At 43.0% G+C, this 23,049-nt stretch overlaps 1 long non-coding RNA gene across 2 annotated transcripts; it reads left to right on the forward strand.

Moving 5' to 3' along the window:
* Positions 1 to 380: 380 nt before the first annotated feature.
* Positions 381 to 21,648, forward strand: LOC118973926 (uncharacterized). 2 transcript variants are annotated; one of them, XR_005063463.2, is made up of 4 exons: positions 381 to 521; positions 15,306 to 15,354; positions 16,375 to 16,484; positions 21,260 to 21,648. It is a non-coding gene; the product is annotated as an uncharacterized lncRNA (long non-coding RNA). The 2 variants fall into 2 exon arrangements; XR_012133257.1 differs by lacking the exon at positions 381 to 521 and adding an exon at positions 7,469 to 7,560.
* Positions 21,649 to 23,049: the final 1,401 nt, after the last annotated feature.

A 23,049-nucleotide genomic window follows, 5' to 3' on the forward strand; every position in this document is an offset into this window, starting at 1 on the left:
ATCAGAGTATGGTGCACTGAGGGTATTCTGAGGGGGGTTTAATACAAGTGGCTGGTCACCACGGAAATGGGTGTCTGCTTCTAGCCCGAAGCAGCAGGTGGTTGAAGCCACGGTAATAGCAGAGCAAGGAAACAGGGTGGCCAAGGTTAGGCTACCCTCTGGCTGTTTGGTGCAGCAGGGTGTTTGAGAATGGCCCCAGTGGGTGCTGGGCAAAGTAGCTAGACATGTGTCCCCTTTTAGATATACTACAGGGCATCTTTTGGGGACCAGGGGAAGCCAGAAGAGTTTATGGGGTGCAATCCCAGGGGCAGAAGTTGAGGAGGGAGTGATTGATTAACTGTCTAATTGTCATTGTCAGGAATTTGTACAGAGATGAGATTCTTACAAGGAATTCTAGAAAACTCAGTGGCCGCTAGGATGAACAAGCATGGGATACCCAGCACGCACAGGACATCACTGCCTACACAGCACTCGCCAAAGAGGACCGAGGGGACGGGATCTCAGAAATGAGGAAGAAGGAGGTTTGTGCCTTTCCTAATCCCTGCCCCCCTTCAGCAAGAGCCTGAACAGGGAGAGGGAGCTCCTCCCTGCACCCCTTCTAGGTCCCTACACTGGGCTAGGGATGGGCAGAGTACAGAGCTTTCATTTGGATGTGACAAAGGATCTTTGATTTATTCTCAGATGGACCTTTGTAGTGCTGGAAAGGGAGTCTTACTGAAACAGGACTTGCTCCTAAAACCGAGAGTGGCCATAAAGTCATGGATCTGCTTGAACTGTCATTAAAAAGCCAGTCATGTATCTGGAAAAAATAAAATAAAACTTTCTCCTGTGTTCTGGGCAGTAGTGGGTTAGTTACTGCCTCTGTACCATAGGCTTTCAAGACCTGTGTAAGAAGTCCGGTTAAGGACGGAACCGGTAGTTCTCGCTGCAATCCTTTGTGACCTTTTTTTAGGGCCATAAGTCTCAGCTTCACAAACAATTAACGGTGGAATGGTGGCAAGTAAGGAAAAATTACAAAACAGGAACAAATGCCAGTTAATATTTAAAACTCTGCTCACTCTACATCGGAAAATTGGCGTGGATGCTATCTGATATCTATATTTTTTAATTCCAGCGTTCTAGTCACACTAGTGTGCCACTTGTTTAGTTGAGAGTGGGGGTGGAGGTTAGCTTTCACTCCTTGAGATTCTCTGTCTTTGTTTTGTTTTGTTTTTTTAATCCAACTGGCAAATTGATCCGAGACGAGTTCATCTTGTACGGAGTTTGCGGAGAGCCAGGCTCCATGTCACTGCCGCTTCAGGCCATACGCTGCATCGCAGATGATCATCCTCGGCTCTTGGATAATTGCACTGTATTTTAACAAGTCTGCCCACCAACTCCCTCTGAGCCATTCTGCATGTTGCTGCCCATGAAACTTCCAAGACTTTATCTAATCCTTCACTCCTATGTTTAACCCATCAATGGCTTTCCACTGCAAGATGAAATTTAAACATTCTATTCTAAAATAGTCTTCATATTTAAGCCGTTTTTAAGCCAATAAATAACCCTTTTGTTTGCATTTATATCCTTCCTAACACACATTGAACTTATGTTTTCTGAAAATGCCATTGATTTTGCTCCCTCTTTTAACTGAGGGCCTAACCCCCTCCCAGCAACATACCTCCTGTCCACCTCTCCATCCCCCCAACATACTTCCTCTTATATATCAATACCTGGCAAATCTTTTCTCCTTCAAGACCACACTTTTGCAAATCTTTATGCAGAGTTGTTTATCTCTTACCCTGAACTCCCTCTAATTGCCTTTTCTCTTGGTGTATTTTTCTTCCACTGATATTTGCACATTAAGGGTACATGCAGGTCTTTTTCATGACTTTATTCCCATAGACTGGCACAGTGCCTGGAAGACACTCTGATTGGAGAATAACAGAATAAAAGTAGTTTTAGTTATTTTATAGTTTCTTATCTTCTTTTCAGATGTATTCAATAAAGTAGGATATAGACTACCTTAATTACTTGGAAGAACGAGGGTGTGATACATACCTATAGTGCATATGCTTCATATTAGAGCCACATCCAAGCCGCTGTTGTTTGCTGAGTGAGTTCTGTCAGAGTCTTAAAGTGAAAGCAATCCACAGATGAGATGAGGCCAGATCCAAAGAAATCTGTTTTAGACTAGAACAAATTTAATAAGTTTAAAATTACAAATCAGTTATCCTGTCTTTTGACTGTTTAATGTCTATGTCGATTACTGGATTGCTCTAGGAGGGCTGGGAGAGTTATAGAAGGGCAACAGGATTGACATTCCTGGCTGTGACTTTCTTTTGACCCACATCTGGGGGCTAACAAGGACTGCATGGGCACAAGTGTCTTTTTTCCTTACAAGCCTGTTTTTAGTCCATCATCACACTGAAGAAGCTTCAGGAAGGGAAGTACAGCCCACCCCCCTTCCAGGGGCTCTTTGGGAGAGCTACCTCTGCAGCCAGGGACCCACGCAGGAGGGAAACACAAGGGGCAGCAGCTTCTGAGACCACAGAGTGATCACCGACGGCCGTGTGGATGGCGGGAGGCTTGCTGAAGGAGGGCTGTGGCTGAGGGAAGAAGGAAAGCCGTTTGGTGGAGTGGAAGCCCACTGGTACCTGCAGGAGGTCACTGGGAGACAGTGTTCTGACTCTGAGCTAATGGACGAAGCTCATGGAACTTTTCAAGTGAGTTAATCTTCCTTTTCTGGCTGCGAACTCCAGCATCCCTTCTGTTCACGTCAGGCGAGAGGAGCGCAGCTTGGATCTTTGGCCCCTGTACCTTGCAGGTCCTGGTCTCTGGCAGGGCTTAAGTCTGGTTTCTTTTCACACAGCATGGCCCTACCAAAACTACGTTTTGCTGACCGACGATTCTCTAAGGCCTGATTTCACTGTTACCTGAATAAGAACACTTGGTCTGCTTCCTCCTGGGATCCAGGCTCTCAGTGCACCTTTAGAAGAACTGACATTTATTTTAAGCTGACGGAAGTGGGAGTTTGGCCTTGTCTTCCCTCCTGCGATCAGTGTTAGCTTCGGTCCCTGATTTACAAATGTTGGGGTCCTGTCAGGTAACACAAACATCTCAACATCAAAAGGCCTCTGGCCTTGAAATCTGGTCCTTTCAACTGGCAGCAGCTGCTCAGGGGCAGCATGTTAAAAATGTATATATACATATCCCCATCCCCAGAAGACTGATAACCTTTCCTGTACCAGAAATGGCAGCACCTCGGAGGGGATTACAGCAGGGTGTGTGTGGCCTGGACCTTCCCTTCATAGCAGAGGTAGCAGGAAGCAGATAAACCCCGGTGACAGGGAGTGGGGAGAGTGGAAGATTCAAGGGGCTTTCATCAACATCCTGTGGAGACAGACACTGTTTTGATTTGCGAGCATGTGTTCACTTGCGGAGACTTCAAACCCAGGCCCTTAGACAACAAGTCAGAAAAGCTTCCTTACCTTCCAAAGAAGGAAAGGAGGCACTGAATTTCCCCATCATTAGCTGTCACATTCATTTCCCAGGGCTGCTGCAGGGAATCACCACAAACTGGGGGGCTTAAAACCACAGGAATGATTTTCTCATGGTTCTGGAGGCCAGAAGTCCAACATTAAGGAGTCGGCAAGGTCACAGGCATGAGCAAGGTCGTGCCCCCTCGGAGACTCTGGGTTGAACCCTTGCTTGCTTCTTCCAGTGTGAGCTGGTGGCCGGGAATCCTGGTCTTCCTTGGCTTGCCGCTGCGTCACTCCAATCTCTGCTTCTGTCCTTATTCCGTGTTCTCCCTGTGTGTCTGTCTTCATATCATCATCATCCCTCCTCTGATAAGAACATGGGTCCTTTAGGTCTTAAGAGGTCATCAAGTCAAGCACCTTCTCCTCCCCATCCGCTGCAGCATCCCCTCCCAGACAGCTGGGAATGTGGTCGCCCGTCTCAGGCTGGAATGCATCTTCTCAACAGTGCGCATGCTCCTGCGGGATCTCTGCTTTGCTGTGAGCTTTAGAGAAGCAGCTTGGCCTAGATGAGTGGTCCCTAGGGATGTAGTATGCATAATGCAGGGTCCTCAGAACTTGCTACCAGTTTAGATTCCTGGGGCTCATGCTCTAGAGAAGCGGTAGGTCATTCAGTTGCAGATGGCTTTCCTCATCCAGAGATGCCCTTCCTGCTCTAGTTCCTCTAGGAGTCCTGGGCCATTTCACTTCCAAACTGGGCTATTGTGGGTTCCTCCACGTTTGCTCCGGTTCATTGTCAGCCATCCCCTCACTGTCAGTGTGGGCAGAAACTCCTAGTGATGCCATCAGGCCAGCTGCTAGGATTAGCCTCAGCCCACTTGATGGCCTTCATCTCATGTAAACCCCTGATTTGGGGCACGTGCTCTTATGACTGACTCTGCATGAAGCCTCTGGATTGTTGATATGCAACCTTCAGGGGCCACTGTCTCCCGGCCAAAGCTCCCAGCTCCGGGTCCTCTTTGTCCACCTTTAGTTCTGGCCTTTGCCCCTGAGCTGCTGTCTATCACTGTTACTGGTAGGAATCCATGTCTTCTGTCCCTGGATGCTCTCAGACTGCTACTCTAGGTAGAACAGATCCTTTTTCATCCTCTGTTCTGCTTTTCAGGGTCCTTGCAAAGTTTTGCTTTTCTCCCAGAATGACTATGTTCTCCCTCTCCAGGATGAGGAACTGCTGCCAGGCACCTGAGTGAGATACATTCTAGGACTAGAAGCCATAGTTCCCTTCAACTCTCAGGCCTGGGTGCTGAGCTTAGCTAATGGGGCCAGGTTAGTTCTGTTCCAGTTTCATTTCTCCTCAGAAGTATTGCACATCCTCCCTGTGGTTCAATATCTTAAGGCTCTTCTTGTATCTCTGAAGACATGCTTGTAAGTTACTGCACCCCCAAATATGATAGAGCTCATATTCTTTGCAAATTCCTCTGCGCATACAAATCTGGATTATAAAAAAACCTGATACCGGGGTCTGACACCTACTTGAAATTATAGGCAGATTCATGCCTTTTTCTGATTCAGCTGAGACACTGATTTCTGTGTGTCATCTAATTAAATGCTTGGCACCTAGTAGGTACCCAATAAACGATAACTGCAGTGTTTTTACTATATATGGTTGCCTCAGTTTTTTAAAAGTCTCTCTTATATAAAGACTCAGTTTTATCCCCTAGCTTTCTTTCTGTTCTCTTAGCTATACAGAGTATGTTTATTCCCTCCTACCAATAAAGTTTTGGCTCTTAAATCTGACTGAATTCAATAACAACTTTGTTATGGAAGAAATCCAGATCTCCACAAATACTGAGTATCCCGTGTCTTTGGTGTCTACTGAATGACATTTCCTTGCCTTTACATCCCTTCTTTGCCATATTAGGTCAAGGTCAGAATTTTTTCTCTCAGGGGCCACCTGAGCAGGAAACTGTATGACCCCCAGGCAGAGGGGGCGCTGGGAGAGCTGAGTGCAGGTCCCTGCAGAGGAGCACTTGTCTGTCCTTACAGGGACCCAAGTCTCTCATGCGTACGATGATTAACAGTTGACCAGGCCTTGTTCCCAGAGTTTTGGATTCAGCATGTCCGAGTGGGGCCTGAGAATATGTGTTTCTAAGATACACCCAGAGGGTTGCACATTGAAAACCACTGCTGGTGGAAGCTCACTGTCTTTACCAGATGCTTTGCTCTTCCCCCAGCTGCTGATAACAACTCGTATCTGACCCTTCTCTGAATTGCCCTGTCTTGCCAATGGGTTTCAGCCCCAGACAAGTTCACTATGGATTCAATGAGACCAAAGAAATGAAGTGGAGTGCTCTTGGGGTGAAAGGGTTTATACCCAACTTTATTCCCATGGTGGCAGGTCAATCACTAGAATCCCGCCCACTCAGAGCGAGTCTGCATGCAGCAAGCTGATCTCTGCCTCTGGGTCTCTCTGCCCCTGCAGCCGTCTCAGTCTCTGTCCTCGGTGCTGCCACCACTCATGCCTCTGCTCTCCTGCAGCCTTGCAGCCCTGCAGCCATGTAGCCATGCAGCAGTCATGCCACCATGTCACCCAGAGCACTGGGTTGAGCTCTTTATATGGAGTCAGTAACAAAGTATTGCCCACACTTGTGTCATGAGCAAGCTGACCAGGGTCAGGTGAGAATCCTGGCCACAGGTACCTTCACTTTATCTGCATGCCCTTAGCCAAGTAGCAGTGCTTACCTCCACGTGGGTGGAATATTCATTTGCAGTTTGTGCTCTGGAGCTTCCATGTGGGGCCAGAAGGAGGCCTTTCTCCAGCTGTGGCTGCAGTCCTGCTTGGCTCTTTCTCCCAGCCCTACTTCCCTCCCCGCCTTCTCTTCATAGCACTCTTCTAATAAGTCACTTGAATAAAACCCACATTTCTGGCTCTGCTCCTAGGGAATCCAGCCTAAGACAAATCCTATTCATATTTTTGTCTAAATCACTGTAAAATTTATAGAACACCAATTATACACATGTACTGTGTTAAGCATGTTAATGATTACATCCAGCTCATTCCTGGTCAACACATGCATCCCCTGCCTTGTAATCTGAGTTTAAACATGTGCTACTTCATTCTCCATCCTTGAATCCTGCCTCAGTTTTACCCTAAGATACCAATCAGAAAATCTGACACATTCAGGCCCTTTCCTGCCTTATGATCTTCAAGGCTCCCACACTTACCACAGAATTACATCCAAACTTTTCAGCAAGAGATTAATAACTCTAGAAACCTGCACAAATGAACTTTCTAATACCTCTGGGTCTTCAGCATGATTTTCTCACCAAGCATCAATTTATGTGCTGTGTTCAGCTGGCCCAAACACCTCTTCCTTCAAGGAGCTGTTCATGACTTCTGAATCTGGGTTGGAGTCTCTGCCTCTGTTTCCTTAGCAAACTATCCCTGCTTCTTTGAGAGTATCTGCAAACTTCTCCCCCAACACCCACACAACATTTCATAGCACCATTGGTCTTTTCCTCTGCAGTACCTTGAAGTTGACTCATTGTAGGCACTCAGTTATGCAGATTTTCTTTTGCTTTGACCACCTGGTAGGTGTGTGATTTGAAGCAAGACATTTGGTCTCTCCTAACTTTGGTTTTCTCATCTCTCAAGTGAGAATAATAATATGGTGTTTTTGTAAGATTTAAATGAAATAATGCAAGCGAGTGTCTAGCAGAAGGCCTCTGAAGATTATGAACACAAAAGCGTCACTGCCCTCTGTCAGTACACCATCAAATCAATTCCCCTTCTGTTCTCTTCACCTTTCTACATCTTACTGTTCTTCAAACTATACTTGCTTCTTTGAGAAGTGGGGAAAATGAAAGTTCCTATGGCCAGGATCCTCACCTGACCCTAAATTACTTGATGATGTAATTGACCTACTGCTAGGCTACTGCATCCACACCCATAGGCAATTAGCTATTATTTACTGAGTCACTATATAAAGAGCTCTGCCCAGTGGTCTGGGTGGAGGCAGAGATGGAGGTGGATGATGGGTCTGCAGGCTGCTGGATGCAGACGTGACTAGTGCTCGACTCACCACTAGGAGAATAAAGCCAGGTAGAAACCCTTTTACCCCCAGACTGTTCTGTTGTCATTTCTCAGTCTTACTAAATCCATAGTGAACTTGCTGGGGGCTGAAATCTTCAGGCAAGACAGAGTATTTGGGTAGCCTTCCTTGACTTCAGAGATCTTTCCCTCGTTTGGTCTCTGAAGTCAGGGCACTGAGGGTAAATACAAAGACCACCAGTGAAAGAGGTAACTGGCTCTGGCCTCTAGTCACAGCAGAAGGTAGATTCCCATCCTCTTCTCCCCCTCATTCTTCACTTCATGGACTCTTCCGTCTCTGAGTCAGGACTTCTGAGCTCCCCTGCTGCAAGGTATAAGGAAAAACCACGAGAACGCTCCTCTTCAAATCTGTCTTTGCTTCTACCACATTGAATGGTAATGTACAAGTTAGTTTGTGGCTTTGCTCTAATGTGGAGGTGGGAGCAGGGAATGCCTCTCACAATGTCTGAAGGCAAAGTGGGAGAGCATGCATGAAAATTCCTGACATGAAGCAGGTGTTCAGGAGTGTTGCTAAGTGTATTAATGACTGATAAATGCAGTTGCCCAGAAGGAGGTAAGGTCCTGAAACTAAGTCCACAGCAATGGAGATGGGGAAGGTAGATTTTGCTGACATTGTTAATGAAATTATGATCATATAGCCCAAAATATATGCCAAGTAAACAAAGTACAGTGAAGCATGCAAAGTACTTGGAGAAATCAGTGCCTAAGTATTTTTCTAACTTTTTAGTGAGTGGTTAATGGATAAGCAGTTTAAAACCCTTGAACTGTTTACTTGATCTGGTCTCCCAACGACATAACACACTCCTGCTAAGCAGATTGGAATTTTCAGAGGCTCTTAATTAAAGCTTGTAATTAATTTGCCTAAGAATAAAAATGTGTTTTGGACCTGAAAACTGGATGTTAAATCCTAGAGTGGGCAGGAAGTTAGTTTTCCCATGGAAACTGCATTTTTTGAAAATAATGAAACTGAAGCGATTTATGATAGTGATTCCTATTTTGGAAAACTGAACATATAGGTCTGGCCTTGGCATTGTATAGAGGAAGGCATGGTTTGGGCTGGAAAAAAATATGAATTTGATTCCTGGTTTTGCTACTTGACTGTGCAAAACTAGGCAAGTGATTTTATCCTCCTAAACTTTGATTTTCTTATGTAAATATTGAGATTGTCATAATTTAAAGTTTTGTATTAAAATTTCATTTAAGCATCCACTATAATATTTCACACAATTTATAGCTACTGTAAATGGTGAAGATTAGGATAAAAAAATCTTTAGTAAACCCAACTAAAGCAGTTCAGCTTAAATATTGGCCCTAGGAAATTTTACTTTCCCCGATCTTTCAAATTCTGGCATATCATACTTTATAAACTTGAAATATTTCTATTGCAGTGAATCCATTAAATGAGGTGAAAGGAGAGATGATTCAAGTGAAAACAGGACACAGGCACAGTCTTTAAACAAGGGAGCCATTAGGCTGGAGTGGCCCAAATGCCTTGGTAGCTTACATAAGCAAACCAAAACCCCAGCCAGAGTCCATGAGCTCGAATCTGATAAACTCAACAACAAGCAATCACAAATAGCCACTAGGCTTTTATAAATAAGACGGCTTATTAAGCCATGCCCAGTCAAATTTATTTGCTTCCGTGCCTTCTCTAGAAACACCTTGCCCCTAGCTCCTGTTGGGGAAGTGCCCCTAACCACATTTGGTTTGGCATTACCTGATGTGAATCCATGTATGCTCAAATGAAAGTCTTTTGGTGAGATTGAGATACAATGAAAGGTGGGGAGGGCATGGGGATTTGGGCTTATCAGTTTGGCATATTGAAGACATTTGGAGGAAGTTCCCAAGACATGATCCCAACACTGAGTCACATCAGCATCCCATCTCCTCCTTGGTCGGCAGCATAAGCTCAGAGTGTGGAATACGGGGCAAAAGTCCTTAATTCTTGGTGTTCACGGGTGCGTTTCCTGTCTTTCCCACTTGCCGCCTCTTCATAATCCTTCACTGCATGTAGTTTAATTTGCTTTAAGTAAAAGCATGTGTTTTACAACTATTCCAGTCATGGTGCTGGATGCTAGGAATACAGTGATGAATAAACCTAAGATTTTCCTGGAGGAAAAACTCAATCTAGTGGGGAAAACAAACACCTCAAGAAAGAATTAAAATATAGCCATGCAAAAAATACAACATTTGGATGAAAAAGTAAATATGTTTTAAAAGTATGGATAAAGAAGACCTCAAAGAGTAAGTTGTCCTTTAAATTGTAAAGACCAAGTAGAACTTGCCGACTGGATGAGTGGAACAGCATTTCTGGGAAGATTGTGATATATGGAGAAAGGCTTGAAGACAAGCTTTAAATTTTGTTTAGAGTATTGGGTGGGTGTGACAAAGGGTGAGGCTGAAAATATTTTGGGGTTATATTTTGGGTGCTAATGTGTCTCATGGTCAAACACATCTGGAAGACACGCCTGGAAGCCCTGGAAACATTTTAGGTGTCTGATTAGTAGTAAGGCCTGCTTCTTTGTCCTGTGGCCAGAGCTCACTCCCATCCAGCAGGAAGCCCTCTGGCTTTTACCTCTTCATAACTGTCCCAGATTTGTTTCCTGAACCCCTAGACAGCTCTGTCTCGCCTTCACCTTTCCCAATTTCTGACTCCTGAAGTGCACAAGGGATTCATCACGGGGATACACTGGAAGGAATCCTACAAGGAAGTTTTCTGAAGAGCTATGGAGAACAGGCTGCTAGGGTCCTTCTGAAGGTAACAGCGGTAGGAAATAGACAAAGGGAGCAAATTGGAAAATGTCAGGAGATGCAACTGATAAAATTGTAACTGAATATGAGTTGTAAGAAAGATGAAACTTTATGATCTGTATGCTGGGGTGAAAGTGATGACATTAAACAGGACAGCAAATTAACATTCCTTTTTTTGTTTCTTTGGCATTTATTTATTGGCCTACTCAGGGTAATTATCCACATCTGTTTTTCCTTTTTGAGTCCCTGAACCCAGTGACACACTCTCTCTCTGTCTGTCTCTGTCTCTCTCACACACACACACACACACAAGCACACACACATTGCAGCAACACTTTCCCATGGAGCCGGTGTTATAAAGACGGTCTCCCGAGTAGCCACCAGTCCTTCTCACTGCAGCAGAGCTGACTGTCCTTCACTTGGCAAACTCAAGCAGGTGAGGGAGGGATGCCTGAGAAAGTGGGAGGCACGTTCTGATTTAGCCTCCCATCTTAGTGTGGCCATAGCTCACCTGGACTGCCATGCGGATGTCAGAGCTGCTATTGTCTTTATAATTATGTTTACTCAAGCAGCGAGGGGGCCCTGTGGTCCAGTGGTATGACTGCCAAGTGCTCCCTGCCTCAGGCTCTGTGCTTGTGAGGGGGCTGGAGGTGTGCCCAGGTGCCCTTACCACCAATTATAAATTACTTTCAGGCAGCTAAGGTCAAAAGCATGGAAAGAATTGGAAGTGACAGTACTGAGGATTTATATGGCCCCCGTCCTACAAGGAGACCAAGTACCTCAGATATATGATCTCGTTTGCCCTCCTCTGACGCCTGGGCAGTGGAGGGCTTATTGGGGAGACAGCAGTTTGGGGCAAGCGTGAAGGCTTCTGTCAACAACCTTGAATTGCCAATAAGGCAGCGTGGTTTCCTTCTCATTTTTCTTTCTTTTTGTTGAGAAACTGAAGCTGACTGACCTTTCCAAGTTGGGCCCTAAACTGTGTGTGTCCCTCCTTCAGCCTAATGGACCTGAGCAGGACGGCGAGGGGGGTGTCCCGTTTTGTAGCTGGGGTGCCTTTGAGTCGATTCTTTGAGGAAGCGACCTGCTGATACCAGAATGTGCCTTAATAATCAGGCTAAATAAACAAGCCAACTGTGATATGGAGAAATCTATAATGAGGTAATTTCTAAAAAGAAAATTAAATATCGAAGATAAATAATTACAGCTGGAATAAGTTCCCAAGATTGATTTTCAGGCATTTGCATTCAACCACCTGTTATTGAAAACTCTCTAGTGAATGAGAATTCTATTACATGGTCCTTACAAGATACAGGGAGGTTTTAAGTGAACAGTGGCTGGTCGCATATATCTGACTTGTCAAAGGTCACACAGGAAGTTGGTGGGACCTCTGACCTTATTCCAGGTTTCCTAACTTCCTGTCAAGGTTTCTGTCTGTGCACCTGTGTGTGTGAGACTTCTGCCTGACCTGACTACTGCTTCAGTTGGTATTTCCCATACAAAGAAAAGGAAGTTGATAATGGTAAAAATAAACCCAACAACGGCAAAGCAGACCAGTAAAAGGATTAGAGGAATGACACAGAAGAGATTACAGGAATTTAATCTGTTACGTGCAGCTTTGAGCAAAGTAAATAAAGGGAGGGTGACGCTTCACGAATTGTGCATGGCTCTACGGGAGGATCTGGGGAGCCTGGGCTTGGCGACGGGTAAATGAGTCTAGTCTGGATGTGCGCTTTCAGGAGAGCCACCCAGGAGCTGAGCAGGGTGAAGACAAGGGAAGCATTATTCAGCAGCAGGAACCGACCGAGAACAATCACAGATCTTGATGGAGTGGGTGAGGTGATCCTGAAAGACTTGCTCTGCTGGTTTAGCAACGTGTGCATGGTTTTCAAATGAAAAACACTTGGACCAAAAATAACTTACATGGAAGGAACTGCTCCAGGGAAGATGATAAACTTCCCAAGGTGCTGTGGTGGAACACGGTCCTCCTCATAGCTTTGGTATGTGGCTGCTGGAGGGCCCAGTGCAGGCGGGGGCCGCTAGTGCCTTTCATGTTCTCGGGCTGGACTCTCCGGGGCAGACAGCTTTTCTGGAAGTTTGATCCTGTGTGCTATGAAACAACCGCTAGAGAGTGTGCTGTCAAACAATTGTTCAGAGCCTTAGCATTTTCAGAGAGAGCCTTGATGTAACAGGCTTATATAGTTAATTTCCTCAGCCTATTCTAAATTCCCATCATGTTCTTAAGTCACAACTTAAGAATACAAAATGTGGCATAACGTTTATGCCTAGCAATGGATATGTATGTGACTAAGATATTTCCTCTCCAGGACATCTAAATCTGCTGAAAAGCAGTTAATTTTATTTTAAAGATAAATTGTAAAATGGCATTCCTTTCATAAATGCCATAAGCAGAAGGAATCTGGGACATCACTCGGACCAGCGCATCATTATACACACAAGGCCCAGAGAGTTTTCTCTCTCCCACAAGGCAGCACAGGAGAGGCAAAGCTGAGTTTGGGTAGTATTTTTGTCACCTTTGTGTTTTGTTTTGTTTTCTTCACGTGTTCCAAGCACGGGTTTTCCTTGTTTGACAGACCCCGGTGAAGTAATAACTAAGAAGACGTCATTTCAGTTAAACCCCATAGTTTTTGAGTTTTTGTCATTTTTTGGAGCTGTTCTTTTTTTAGTTTTTGTTAATTCTTAGTGAAACTTGTAATTTTTGTTTTGAAATTGAAACAACCCAATTATATCTACAGTACTATCGATGTAATTGTTCAGTAGGATTATGATTACAGTAGGATCATGATTGCAGTAGAAATATGGAGCTCTACCTAGTAAGTGGATGCAAAAGATTGAACATGATTACAGAGCCTTCCCTGGAGGAGCCGTATTGATTTGAGAGCTCTGTTCAATGGTCCTCTTTTAGAAATAGCAATGAGAATCAAACTGAACTATTTACAAGAAGTAAATGTAACTGTATCTTGATTTTAAAACCATTGCACCAATGAGTTAAAAGCAACTGTTTCTAAAACACACCTCAGGTGAAACAGTTTAAATAAGTGTAACCTTTGATGAAATTAAATTATAATTAATACAGTATTATTCCAGCAGAAATTAAACTGGATATCAAAACGTTTTCCAAAACAAACTGAACCAGTCTGATGGTGGGAAGCAAAAGGGCTTTAGAATTTGATCTTTTACAAATAAAGTATAAGAAGCAAAGCAAACACCAAATAAGTTAGTAGCCTATTGTAAGCACAGTTGGATTTCAGATAGGACAAGTCACCTCTGAAACATAATGGAGTTATTGCAAAACAAAACAAGGGGGGGTGGAGGGAGGGAAAGAGAAGGTAAAGAAAGGGAGAAAAGAATCCAGACCACTTAGACAATAAAGCATTCTCAGTGAGTCACATGTGAAAAAAGCACCAACAGAGAAGGGTACTCCTGAAAGTTTTCTTCTCCAATATTCAGTGTTAAAACTCATGACCTTTGTTTTTAGGTATGTTCCAGACAGAGCAAAGTTTAGCCTTGCTTCTTTTCCAGTTTTGTAAGAGGCATTTCTTACTGGTGAATTCATTTTGGGCAAGAGAGAGCTGGGGAACCTACCTGCCTTACAGCATGTGGATGGCTTCCTTAAACACTTTAAGGTCAACTAAATATTGGTGTAGAAGGAACTCATACTCTGAAATAAGCTCTAGTCAGCCTATTAAACAAACACATGATATTCCTGTAATACAGAAGAGTATTTCTGATGTGTATCATCAGATCCTCCACATTAGGGTTTTGGTGAAACCTTTAGCTGAGTACAGTTGGTGAATCTCTGTTCTGGTTTTAATTTTCTTCTGTTGTCTGGACTTTGAGGTTGACTGGTCTGTTTCTGTGTCCTCTGTCAGCCCCTTGGGCTGTGTTTATGGTACCAGTATGACTATAGAAACTTTGCTTTCTTCAACTGAAAGGCTCAGACTTTAAAATAGAGTTTTCCTGCAATATTTCACTTTTGTATATGTGGAATCTAACAAAGCCAAGCTTGTAGAAACAGATTGTAGAGTGGCCATAGTGGGAAGTAGACGAAATGGGGGAGATGCTAGTCAAAGGGCCCAAACTTCCATGTATAAGATGTATAAGTTCTGGGGATGTAATGTGCAGTATAGTGACTGTACTGAACATACCATATTATATATTTAAAGACTGCTAAGAGAGTAGATCTCAAATATTTTCATCACACAAAGTAGGTGATCACACATCACCTAGTTAGGTGAGGTGATTATTAGATATATTAAGTAACCTTATAATAATTTTGCAATATGTACATGTATCAAATCATTACGTTGACACCTTAAACTTACACAATGTTATATGTCAATTATATCTCAAGGCTGGAAAAAAAGAAACACATACAAAATAAAAGTTTTCCTCCACTGCATGTTGACTGCCGCAGTTGATGTTGTCAACCTTCTTCACATTGATGCAAATACAGGGAATGACAAGGGGTATATATCTGTCTTTAATGAAAGGATGAAATTTGAATACAGATATCACTAATCTGTTCTGAACTTAAGTACTGCTGTTTTGCACTTTGAGGAAAATGCTCTTAATGTGGATGAGTTCCAAAGAGACCAGTCTGAATTCTTGAAAAGCCAAAAGCATTTTCATAACAAAATTGGGAGTTTGTTCCTTCAAGTGACTCTCCTGATGGAAGCTGTTCCCACAGCCTTTTCCTTTTTCCTTTAATCTTTCTCCATTTTTCCAGCAAGGAAGGTGTTTCCTGGTGCTTAGACCCATTGTTGCCTAGAGCTATTGACACAGCCTCTTATTAGCTAATCAATTATTAGAATTGACTGGCAAAGAGTGTTCTCAATAACCAGGGTGTGGAAATAAGATTCTATAGATTTCTCTCATTCTTCATTATGTTTGTAAAGTAATTTGGGTTTGACTCCTGCCTGGATGTACAGCTTTGCTCATTTTGCATTTTTCTCTCCTGGCAGCCTTGCAAGAGCCGAAGCTGCCCACTCTCGCACCACTGGACTGACACAGGTAGTTCTGATTTGAGCCCAGTCTTCTGCTAATAACTCTGATTGCTAGTTTTAAGGTTTCTCTTGCTCTCCCTCTCCTATTTCAAAGAAGTCTGGGTAGTATTGCAAAGAAATCTGATTATGATGGCATAAAGATGATTATAATCCAAGCTACGTGACATTGACTTCTTTTCTGATTTTAAAAGAACTGAAAACCTTTCATGGGCTCCTGCGTGTACTGTAGACCCTGAGCACGGTGGCTGCTGGAAGGGATAGGTCAGCCCTCAGTGAGGAGAGCCGGAGGGCTTCTTAAAGAATGTATAGGAGGAACAAAGAGTGGGTGAGAAGGAGGCTGAAGAGTCAAAATCATTTCTTGGGTGCCCTGGGATACGGGCCATGGAAACTGCTCAGGGGATGGGTGTATACCCGACTGTTAGCATGTGGCTGAAAAGGAGGGTTTCAGCAGATTCAGCAACACTTGTTAAGGGTCTTCTAGTGTGTCTTCAAGTCCTGTATGGGGAACCTATAAAGATGAACTGATTTTGCCTTTATAATGTCTCTATGATCATTGGTGCTTTCTTTTGGAGTAAAATAATGGACCAGGACAGAGGGTCCTGACTCAGGTGTTAAGGAATGAGGCCCAGGATCCGAATTTTAGTGAACGCTGGAGATTGTTCTGTTGTAGATGGTCCATGGGAGCTTAGGGAAGCATTGAGTTTTTTGTTTCTGTTATCTGGTTTTTTTCCTGGCTCAAAGCATGATACAGTGCTACTAGTTATCTCTGAATATTGGTTTCCTCATCAGTAGAATGAGGGAGGATAAACCACAAGGGCTGTTATGAGGATCACATGAGGTAAAGGGGATTTAAATGCTATAAGTTATAAAACGGAATGAACTTTGTCATTCTCTTGGCTTCAAGCCTTTTATGAAATAGATATGAAACATAACTACATATATATGCTTATGACTAAATATATAAATGTATAATATGGTATTGATTATTAGCAATGACCTCTCTCCCTCTGTCTGTTTCTCTCAACAGAGAATATTCCTTACGTTTGCAGAAGGCTTGGGGCAGGCAGACATCAAGAATACCACCCACACTGCTTTGAGAGATATTCCTTAATCTGACATAAAGAGGGCTTTGACCAAGTAAGTGATTCAACATGGCTTTTGGAATTTAGTTTGGAAATTGTTTCCCATTTCAGCTCAGTGGACACAGTGCAGTTGCTATTAATTAACCCACATAGAAGATTAGTGGTATTTTCACAACCCAATATACTCTTCTTTTGAGAAGAATACACATACACAAAAGGGCCTTTGACCAGATTTGCATAAGGATCTCTGACCTCCGTCATCAGAAGAATATAATTAGGAGATTTGATTGACAGTTTCTACGGGGACATTATGGGAAAGAATGAACTTAAGAACATGAAGAAATGACAAAGGTTTTATTTTTAGACATCGTTCTTCTGGTTGTTATCTCAGCGAAATTTCAAAACCATTTCTTGAAATCAGAGCTAGATGCAAGAACCTATTATAAATGCATATAGTTTTTTTTTCTTTCTTTTTATTTTTTTTTGAAAGAACTGGTTAATCCTCCCCCAGAGATCTACTCACAGTCTGTTAAGCCTTTAAAGAACATTTCACGGGGCCTTAGAGTCTGCTGCACTCCAAGGGACACTTTTATGAAAGCTGCTTATGCTCGGGATTGATAACAATGAGGTTTGCAGCCCAGCATTTTGATACTGTCCCCAAGTGGAAGAATAATAGTGATTTCAAGGTTTCTGTGATTTTTCAAATAGTGCCCATATTTATGTAAACTTGGACTACATCATTGCATACATGTATTTGTATTTGGAAGCTTCATATTTGTGGTACTGAACTATCTGCCTCTCCCAAACATTTTCAAGAGTTCATTTGCAGGACACTCACAAAACTCCAACAGGGAGGCGTGGCAAGCGACCTCATCATTATGCGGTTAAGGAATCTGGGCCCCTCAGAAGGAGGTGCTCCTTGCTTACTGTCACAGAGCTTAATGTCTAAATGGGATTAGAAGCTGGTTGGTTAGATCCTCACGGACCTGTCATGGCTGTGCCCGTGGTTTGCGGACGGGAAGAGAGGGTCTCTGGAGTACATGCCCACCAAGGGTCCTGCTGCCCAGAGTTCAGCTCTTCCTGCTTCTCCTTCCCGTCTCTACAAGAGACCCAGCCAGCCAGTTCTCTCCTTCTGCCCAGATGACTAAGGGGCCTGGGAGTCCTGCTCAGCCTTGTGCTTCTCCCTGCTGTCAGGAAGTGTGGCCCAAGCGCCCTCTCCTCAGTCCTGGGTGCGCCCCAGCTCACAGCATGGCACCAGGAAGTCCTGCCTCTGAGCCAACTCTGCCAACTCCCCTCTCAGAGCTCCAGGGGTCTCCTGTGCTGTCACCCCACAGGCCCGGAGGGGCACCCATGCTCCTGGCTCTGCCACACAGGGTCTCTGCAATCTCTGACCCTCTCACAGAAAGCACCTTGACAGACTGAATAACTGTAAGACTCTGCATTGCAGGAAGCGATGCCCATAGAAAGCTCCCCAGGGACTAATTCCCTTTTCCTCGGGGGAGAAGCAGACTTACCGCGTTTTAATGCATCTTTGGTTTTTGCAAAATAATAATTTCGCTTCATTCAAACAACAAGAAGAACTGGAAAAGTTTGTCAGTTTGGTCACAGTGTTTGAAAGGCACATTACCAACGGTTTTAGCTCTAGGCAGGAAAACATGTTCTGACAGCTCAGGACTGAGTCAAACCTTCATTCGGTCACTTACTGAGCCTCTAGTTTTAAAAATAATTTACTTTTCAGTGGCAAAATGTGGAAATATTCCATTATTTCCCCCCTCCTCTTTGCTCTTTTAAGATGAAAAGCTGTACCTTTAGGGCCCCGTAACAAATAATTTACCTCAAACTATTCAGAAATGTTATTATATTCCAAATAGATGCACCAAATAGATCTAGTGATGCCTTGGGAGATAAGTGTTGAATTTTAATTCATCATAGGGTAAAAATGGATTTTGTTGCTTGTTAATCTTAAGGAAAAGTATACATGTGTGAGCAACAGGAGATCTGGAAGGAAGACAGGGATTTCCGCCCTGGCTTTGTTCCTCCTGGCCTGGCCCTCTGGGCAAGCGCAGTTGTGCTTCTTGGCCCTTAGTGATCTTACCCAGGAACAAACATGTCTGCTTCAAAGACATGTGCACATTCAATAAAATTATATATGTGATTTTGATGAGCTGTAAAATATTATAGATGTTAATTAATATTTACCTTTTCCCTTCCAAAAGTAGAATTGGTGTTGCGAAAATCTGTATATTAAGTTCACTACTTCTCTCATCCTCAATGAATTGGGTCAAAGATTGTTGAGGACACAACACATTTGCTATTTTACTTCCATTCCTAAATTATTAAATCTGACAATTTAATATTTTATGTCAACCTACAGTGTTGGTAGAACCACCTATGCATGGGGATTACAAACTCAGAGTATTAGAACTAGTGGGGTCTTGCAGATCTAGTCCACGGCCCCCCTTTATATGTGTACATTGGGGCCCAGAGAGGGTGAGCACCTTGCCTCGAGTCACCAGCTTGCTGTTGGCTGAGCCAGGGCACCAGTGTTCATGCCGCTCTTCCTCTGCCTCACAGCTCACTAGATCTGTGCCCACTGTGGTTTTAGAAGGGGGTAGCGGGTATGAGTTTAGGACTGCACTGCCTTAGGGGCTAGATGGGGAGTCCTGCACTTCTAGGGCTCCCTGCCATGCCTGCCTGCATTTCATTCTTACATTCTCTGTAAGGGACGGAGTTTTGTGCTCTAGAAAGAGCAGCTCTGCCCCCAGCTAGCTGCATGTTTTAGAACAAGCCTCTAACCATCTACACCCGCTGAAATCCAGGATCCTCACCTGTGGTTCTTCATAAGGCTTAACTAGGATAATTTCTATACAGCATCTGGCATATCTGATAATGGTAGATTCCGACATTTATTATTTGATTGAAGGTTTTCAACTTCCTTTAAGTTGTCTTTGAAGGAATGACTTGCCCTTAAAATAAGGGAGGTTTCTGTTTGTTTGTCTTCTGTATTGTTTTTGTACCCCGAAGTGAAAATGTTAAATATTCTCAGAGGCACCAGAGGGAAGGATCTTAGGACCTTATGGGTTATGTTCTTGTATTTTTCATCTCCTGCTGGTTACATCCATTCTTACAAAAGCCTGAGGGGGGCTGGCGCCTGGCTGCCCTCTATAAGGCTGTCTCCTGGTCTTGATCCTGTGGCAGTCAGGAAGAGCTTCTGACCTTCTGCTCCCGATTGAGAGCAATTTTCCACTGGCCTACCAGGCATTTAGGCAGACAGGTGAGTTCCTTGTAAGTGCTTGCTGACAGTCCTTTGATATCAGAGACAAGGTCATAATTGTATTGAAAAGTTCCCTGAAAGAGAATTTCTGAAAATGTCCTAAAACATCCTGTTTTTATGGCTAATGGGCTCTATGCAGGGTTTCTTCCAGATGACCGATAGCCTTCCCTAGCATCTGCCTCTCTCCATTCTGATGCTCTGACAGAAGGAAAGGAGACGTCTTAGAGCCAGGCATGGTCATACATGCAATGTGATTTTGTTCTTATTCTTTGAAAGGAGAGAAATGTGAACACAAGGTCGGCATTCGGAAGAACTGACTCTTAGCTCTGATTTTTGTCAGGTGTAAGACCCTAGCATAGATGTGTTATTTAATATCTTTGATTTATTTTCCTTCTCAAACAGAGATCATTATAGAGCCTAGGGTAAGAGGCAGGATCCAGGCTTAAAGACAAGAAGACCTGGGTTCAAATACTGCCTACAACCCAAACAGCTGGAGTTCTGGAACAGGCTGTTCTAACTTAGTGAGTCACCCTTTATCTGTAAGGCCTCTCACAGTATTCTTTGGAGGTTCAGAAGTTGCTGGCACTAAATAGATGCATCAATTACTGTCAGTTTTCCCCTCTTTTGTATAGGGATATAATGGATTGATAAAATAAGTGGTAAGTGAGAATATAGCACGAAACAGTTGAGAGTAACATTTTGATAAATTACTATCTTTTCAGAAGTCAGGAAAAACAAAGGATTCTATTCTTAGTGTAACCAGATGCTTTACCAAAGGGTTGCCCTGGAGGTGATCAACATTTTATTTTTCTTTCTTTAGCAGTAGAAGTACTATACTTCTTGGTATAAGCCAGAGCAGAGAATCACCCTGAAATTCCTACGGACCTTCTTAGCATGGCAAATCCTCTTGGCATTATTGAGTGCAGGCTACCTTCTGCAGCCGGATGGAGAATGAATATCTTTAATTTTGCAGGAATAAGGTTTATAAGACTCTTTTGAAAATTCAAAAAAAAAATGCGACCCCATGTTTTGGGGAGTTGATAACCAGATTCTTGATTTGAAGCATTCTGGCTGCTTTCATCCTGGGGCTTGATATGTGTATGCTAAGATCGCTAAGAGCTGTCAACTTGGGCCCCATCTTCGGAAAAGCAAGTAGGTCGTCCTTCCATGATTTACCTGGGATTTAACAAACAGCATCACTGTTACGGTGGATAAACATCACTGATCGGTTTGTGTAGAGGAAACCTCAGTGACATCCATGTGACGTAGGTTCTCTGACGATAACAGTCTCACTGGAGTACAATTTTCTCCATGTGTGACGTTAGAAGATTTACCTCTTTGGGTTGAGCATGACACTCGGGTTCTCGGATAATGAAAGGGATAGGGTACAATATTAATAGTTAGAAGGGATCAGTGGATTTCCTGATAATAAAGAATTGGGGTTCCAGTGATTAGTAGGGAAAATAAAGGTATAGCAACTTTGTTTGCATCCTCAGTCTGTGGAGACTTTAACATTGGTTGCATGAGACCTTATCCTCTGATGTTTCTCTGTTCAGTGACATGGCTTATTCCTGGCATTAGTTCTTCCCTTCCACCCAAACTGAAGATACGATTGCCTTGCGGATGAACGGAGCACCGCGTGCAGCGGTAGGAGAAAGTGCACTTGGAGAGTGCGTCCCGACCGAGCAGTGCTGGGAGGGCTGTGAAGGTGACAGGTGTTCACTTTGAAGACTATGCATGTGAGTTACTTTGCTTAGGAAGAAGGAAAATGAAAACAAGACCGAACTCATTTCTGGTGGCATTGATCTGACCTTCAATTGGGTGTCCCCGGCACAATTTTCTAAGGAATAGGATGTTTATTATACAAATAAATTACAGAAAAACCCAATTCCCTTTCACTATAATTAAGGCTGATTCTCCTTTCATTCTCTCTGTGTGTAATTGTGGCACTTTATTTATACTTTTAAATTATGTAAAACATTTCAATGTAACCTGATATCAGAGAACACCCACTTCACTTTTTTACAATTTGCTTTTGATTAATTCAATTGTGGGTTGCTTTATTATTTGAACTTGTGAATAGAGAAGATGTTTTACATTCAGCAAAAATGGATTTCCTACTATTTTTGGAGTAATTGTTTCCTTGGGTTGGCAAGGAGTAAATTGTTCCAAACCTTTAAAGTAGTACAGCTTTGTCAGCCCTTTAAAAAAGTAAAAAAGAAAGTGAGAAACAGATGGAGAAAGGATATGCAGGGAAAGATTTTTCCTAATAAAGATGCTTTGGATTTAGGGATTTGGTGCATTCTGGTCTGGCCATATGACTGTCTTGAATCAAAACATAAACAAGAATTTTACTTTTTTAAACCATATTGTTGTGCAATTATCTCTCATGTCATGTCTGAGTTATCCGATGAGGAGGATTTTTTCTTTAACAGACTTCAGTTTTTAGAGCAATTTTAAGTTCACAGCAAAATTAAATGGAAGGTACAGAGATTTTCCATATACCTTCTGTCCCTACACATGCATGCCTACCCATCATCAGCATCCTTCACCAGAATAGTGCGTCTGCTACAGTCAAGGAGTCTATGGGACCCATGGTAATTTTCCAAATTCCATAGTTTACACTGTGGTTCACTCTTTGTTTTGTACATTTGGTGGGTTTGGACAAATATATGACATGTGCCCACCATTAGTATTATACAAAGCAGTCTCAGTGTCCTAAAAATTCTGTGTTCTGCCCATATATTCCTTTCTCTCCCTAAACCTCTGACAATCACTGATTCTTTTATTGTCTCTGAAGTTTTATCTTTTTCAGAATGTCATATAGTTGGAATCACACTTACATAGCCTTTTCTTTCATCATGGTAATATACATTTAAGTTCCCTTCAAGTCCTTTTATGACTTGATAGCTCATTTCTTTGTAATATTAAATGATATTCCACTGTCCGGATGTACCACGGTTTATCCATTCAACTACTGAAAAGCGTCTTGGGTGCCTCCAAGTTTTGGCAATTATGAATAAAGCAGCTATAAACATTAGGCACCTAAGACTTTGTGTGGACTTACATTTTTCAATCCATTTAGGTAAATACGAAGGAGTGCAATTGCTGATTTGTATGATAAGAGGATGTTTAGTTTTGTAAGAATCTGCCAAACTGTCTTCCAAAGTGACTGCATCATTTTTCACCTCCACCAGCAATGGAACAGAGTTCCCGCTGCTCTGCATCCTTGCCAGCATTTGTTGTCAGTCCTCCAGAACCTGGCCATTCTAATAGGTGTACAGTGGTGTCTCATTTTAATTTGCGTTCTCCTGATGACATAGGATGTGGAGCATCTTTTCATATG

Source organism: Manis javanica, chromosome 1 (genome assembly GCF_040802235.1).
Source record: "Manis javanica isolate MJ-LG chromosome 1, MJ_LKY, whole genome shotgun sequence".
Taxonomy (NCBI): Eukaryota; Metazoa; Chordata; class Mammalia; order Pholidota; family Manidae; genus Manis; species Manis javanica.